Source organism: Hipposideros armiger, unplaced genomic scaffold (genome assembly GCF_001890085.2).
Source record: "Hipposideros armiger isolate ML-2016 unplaced genomic scaffold, ASM189008v1 scaffold_858, whole genome shotgun sequence".
NCBI classification, from domain to species: domain Eukaryota; kingdom Metazoa; phylum Chordata; class Mammalia; order Chiroptera; family Hipposideridae; genus Hipposideros; species Hipposideros armiger.
The window spans coordinates 491803-497431 of NW_017732208.1; the positions used below are offsets into that span (position 1 = coordinate 491803).

The 5629-nt window shown below is 35.5% G+C and overlaps 1 pseudogene; it reads right to left on the minus strand.

Annotated features, from left to right (window-relative positions):
* Positions 1-4958, minus strand: part of LOC109374696 (transcription factor BTF3-like) — a 24310-nt pseudogene extending 19352 nt beyond the window's left edge.
* Positions 4959-5629: the final 671 nt, after the last annotated feature.

Sequence of the window (5629 nt, forward strand, 5' to 3'; positions counted from 1 at the left end):
GCTGGCTGCTGGCTACACACGGTAGCCCATGGCAACCCACCCCCTATGCCATGGCAGGCAACTCACAGCAGCCCAGCTTCAGGTTGAGCTGTTGTTCAGCATCTTAGCTGTGGAGGGCAGTGTCACTGGCCCTCATATGTGGGATCTGAACCAGGGTCGTCTGGCGCCCCAAGCCAGCTCTTAACCAATGTGCCACTCGGCCAGCCTCTTTTTTTGTTTTTTTAATTGTTTATTTTCCTAAAATTGAGTTGTAGGGTTATTTACATATTCTGAATAAAATCATAATAATCAAATATATGACTTGCAAGTGTTTTTTTCTCAATCTGTAGCTTCTCTCTTTTATAAAGTCATAATGCCTTTGAAGAGCATTCGTTTTTAATTTCAATGAAGTTCAGTTTATCATTTTTTCTTATATGGATTGAGATTTTATTTTTATACCTAAGAACTCTCTTTGCCCAACCCCAAATTAAACAGAATTTCTCCTATTTTGTTTTAAAAATTGTATAGATTCAGCTCTTATATTTAAACATCTGACCCATTTTGAGCTTTTATTGTTGTTATGATGTGAGGTAGTGTCTAAATATATTTCCCTGAAAATAGATACTCAATTTTCCAAGCACAATTAGTTGAAATCATCTGCCCATTATATTATCTTGGCATCTTTGTTGAAATACAATTGGAAATAAATATAATGGTTTATTTTTAAACTCACAACTCATTTTGACTAATCTCTGCATCTATCCTTATGCCAATACCACCACATCTTATTTAATATAGATTTTAGTAAAACTGCTTTGATATTTCAAATATTTTATTAATATAATAAAATATTATTTTTATTATTTGTATTTCCATGTAAATTTTAGGATTTGTTTGTCAATTTTGCAAAAGAAAAAATGCTGAGGTTCCTATAGGAGTTGCACTGAAACAACATATGAACTTGGAGAGAACAATTAAGTCTTTCAAACTAGGATAATAAAATATATATTTATTTTTATTTTTTTATTTTCTATTTCTCTCAGCAATGTTTTGCAATTTTCAGTATACACATTTTGTTTCTTTTAAATTTATTCTATATTTTATTTTTTTAATGCCAGTACAAATGGAGTTTTTTCTTAATATTTTTGTATTGTTTGTTGCTAATCTAGACATTAATTTAGTTTACTGATCTTGTATCCTGCTACTGTGCTAAATATAGTTCTTAATTCTAGTAGTTTCTTTGTAGGTCCCTTAAAATTTTCTGCATATAGGACTATGTTGCTGCAAATAAAGGCAGTTTTATTTCTTTTCCAGTCTGGGTACCTTTTATTTATTTTTACTGTTTTAATTCTCTGGCTAAAACCGCCATTATAATTTTTGAATAGGAATAATAGGAATAAATATTCTTGCTTAGCTCTTGATATTTAGTAATCATTGAGAACATAGCATTGAAATAATCCAACCAAAATTTCTAAATTGTCTATATTCTTTCATTTCTGTAAGTTTTTGCTTCATGTATTTTCAAATATGTATCCTAAGATATATATAGGTTTATAATTGTTATTTGATATGAATTTATGGACACTTTTATCATTATTAAATTTTTCTCTTTGTCTCTAGTAATTTTTCTTGTCTTAAATTTTATTATGTTCTATATCAGTATAGCTGCTCCCATTTTTTATGATCAGTCTATTGCATGTATATCTACATCCATTCTTTCATTTTCAACCTATTGGTATCTTTAATCTAAATATAGTACTCATAGACACATACATTAAATCTTTTTCATTTTCCATCTTCCATTTGGATTGGATGATTGGCCAAAGGACAGTTAATGTAATAATATGTTTGGATTTCTGTCTGCAGTGTTCTTATTTATTAATTTTATTTATCATGTGTTTTTTGCTGCCTCTGTTCCTCTTACTCTTGGATTTTGTGTTAACTATTTTTAGTGTTTATTTTTTAATGTTTATATTTTAGTGTTTATTTTCATTCCTGTGATATTTTTTTTTAAGATTTTTTATTGGGGAATTGGGGGTTGGGAACAGTGCTGGGGAATTGGGGGAAGGGGAACAGACAAGTTGCTGTCGTTTTGGTCTTCAGTCTAGTTTTGGAGGGCGTTGTTTCACTGGCCCAAGTTGGCACCATCATTGCACTCCTCCTGGGCAAGGCAGATCAGTCGCCGGCTTCTGGACGGCTGCTCACTGCGGCTGCTGGCCACTCATGCTGGCTGCTGGCTGCTCATGCTGGCTGCTGGCTACACACAGTAGCCCATTACAACCCACTGCAGCAGGGGCTGCAGCCTACGCCGTCGCCGGTGACTCACGGCAGCCCAGCTCCAGGTTGAGCTGTTGTTCAGCATCTTAGCTGTAGAGGGCAGTGTCACCGGCCCTCATATGTGGGATCCGAACCGGGGACCTCTGGCATCCCAAGCCAGCTCTTAACCAACACGCCACTCGACCAGCCTCCTGTGATGATTTTTTTGAACAATGTATTTCTAATTTTTTTCTTAGTGGTTCCACTAAGGATTACAAAATGTGTTTTAACTTATCACAATCTATTTTAAGCTAATTTCAAAAACTGTAAGTTTTTAGATTTTTGCCCTACTTTCATTAACAAATAGCCTGTAACAGTGTCATGGATACCCACAGGAGACATAGAACTCATGGGTTGGAAGCAAAGAACTTTATTAGTTGCAGTAATATAGGAAGCCAGAGGATTAGCATTTACATGCCCTGGTTCCCTGAGGCCTAATTCTGACAAGGCAAACTGAAGAGAGACGAGTGACACTTGCACACACCGTGAGTTTCATTACAGGAAGGAAACCCTGAGGTTAGCTTTCTAAATTCCTATATGTAGGACAGTAAGCTTGCTTATGCTTTGCTCCAGTGGGAAGACACTATCTGTATCTTCCAAAGACTGTTCACTATACAAATATCCTTGAAAAGATAGTCTAGCACAAAGGAAGACATGTCTCTGCTGACAAGATATGTGGGAATGAGGGAGACCCATAGGGGTTGTCTCCCAATTAATACTGGCTTAATTCCTATTAAATACAGCAACTGTCCTCTAAGATAACTCCTCCTCCACTCTTTTGTGCTATAATTTTCATGTAATACCTTTATATGTAAAATCTGAAAAATACAGTGTTACTTTTTGCCTTTTAGACAATGCATATTTTAAAGAAAAGAGATGAGAGGCATATTTTTAAAAATAAAACAAAAACAATTACCCACATATTTATCACTTTCAATGCTCTTGATTTCTTCTTGTGTATTTGTGTTAACATCTAGTGTAATTTTCTTTCAACCTGGCAGTTTCCTTTACTGTATATTGAATGACAGATATACTAGCAATGATTTATTACCGTTTCTGTTTAACTAGGAATACTTTTATTTTACCTTTTCTGGAGAATATAAACATATATTATGAACATACCATCCTATAGTTTTTTAACCTCTAGTGGTTTTGATTAAGACTCGGATATTAATTTTGTGCCCTATACATGGTGAATTGTGTTTCTCTTTCTTCGTTCAAGAGTTTCCCTTTGATTTTTTGGCATTCAACAGTTTTTCTTTTCTCTATCTCGGTATTGATCCCTTTGTTTTTAAACTTCTTTGGTGTCATTTTTTAAATCAAATTTTGGGAGTTGTGTGCCATTAGCCTTCGTTTTTTCCCCAGTTCCCTTCTCTCTCTCCTCTGTTACAGGGCCTCCCAATACATCTGCATTGGCGTGCCTGATGTAATCCTACAGGTCTCTGTCATTCTGTTTATTTACTTTCATGTTTTTGTTTTGTTTTTTGTTTTTCTCTTTCTGCTCTTCAGATTATGTACTTTCTACTGATCTACATTCAGGTTCATTAATTTTATTTATTTATTTTTTAAATCCGCCATCTCAAGCCTGCTGTTAAGCCTATCTGGAAAATATTTTATTTCATATTATTTTTACTTTTTACACTAGAATTTCCATTTGGTATAATTGTAGAATCTCTATTGTTTGTTGATATTACCTTTATGCTAAAACACTTTTATGTTTTTATAATTCTTTATGCATCATTTCCTTTGAATGTTTGAACTTAGATGTAGCAGCTGTTTGGAAAACATTGTCTGCAAAATTCAATATCTGGATCCATCGGAAAAATTTCTATCATCTAGTAGTTTTTCTGAATGAGGTTCACATTCTTTAATTTCTATATATGTCCCTTTTTTTTGTCAGAAACTGAAACTTTATATAACATATTGTAGCATTTGGGAATTCTGATATATATATTTTTTTAAACTGAGAAGTGTTGTTGCCATTGCTAATTTTTGTTGTTTTACTTTGCTTTATGCTGCAACTTTCCTGGATTTAATCTGTGTCCTCTACCTTCTCTGCAGTGTGTAGTCACTGATACCTCTCTTTAGTTGTTTTTATTCTTGTTTTATTTTTTTTTTTAGCCTTAATTCCCAACAGTGTACCTGTTTCTACATAGTTTAATAGACAGCCAATGATTGGTAAATGAATGTGCTCAAACCCAAAGCCAGTAAGGCTTCTACTCTCTCACCCTGGATCTTTGTACCCGATGGGAGAGTGTTTGTAAAGTTCAGGCAGTTATAAGTGTTTCCACCAGGCCTCCTCCAGCCTTTACGTGCATGTGCATAGTTTCCCATTCAGCCATAGTTGCTTTGGAGACCTTGAGTCTTTTTGGGTCTCCTCTCCATGTATACATACCTACCCATTAAGCCAGGAATACGGGATACCATGTCTAACTCTCCTATAGCTCTTATTTCCAAGGGTCACTCTGATAGAAGTTTTGAGTGGCCAGTGGACTTCCACTCACTGCAGACATAATGGCTGCCTTAAGCTGTATTTGTTTCAAATCGTGTTTGCTACATTTATTAATAATGTCATTGGAGTTGGACTTCCCACTCTCTGAAACAAATGTCAGCTTCCTCAGCCAGCTTCTAGTTTTCACAGTCAGCACTGGTACAGTCATCATGCTGACTGACATGGAGCAGGAGTATGGGGACAGCGCTAGCAATAATGACACAGCCTCCCACTGTTTTTACCTGAAGTTCATCGGTACCTCATGAATAAATGCTGCTTCTTTTCTTGGTTTGTTTTTCCTTGGCCAATTCCCAGAATCTTGAAAAGGGTATCAGTGACAACTTGGTTCTCATATAAATTTGCTTTTTTGCAGAGACAATTTCCTGACCTCTTTATTCCTCCGTAACTGGAAGTTCCCTCTAATTTTTCTGGTTAAAACAAAACAAAACACAAATTAAACTCTTTCTTGTTGCTAACTTTTGTAATTTTTCAAGTAACTCTTATTAAAAAAAAAAAAAGGTGTCATCCCTCGCCCATTCTGCCCACTCCTCCCTTTGTGGAGTTTTTAGGATCCTCTAGGAAAACATCCACTGAGCTGCCCTCACGGCCCTCACCAGATCCCAGTTTGGATGTTTCCCTTCATATCTTCTGTTATGTCCCCTCTGTCTGACAATGAGAGCCCGTATAAAGCTTCCTCTTTGCATTCTCTCTCCCATGGTTAATTTCTGTGCCTCATTTGGGTGTGGGCAGGTGGGGTTATAAATTTCAATTCTTATCCTACACTGCCGAGAAACTGCCGAAATTTTAGGAATTATATTTTTATCCTCTCATCTTTGACATACA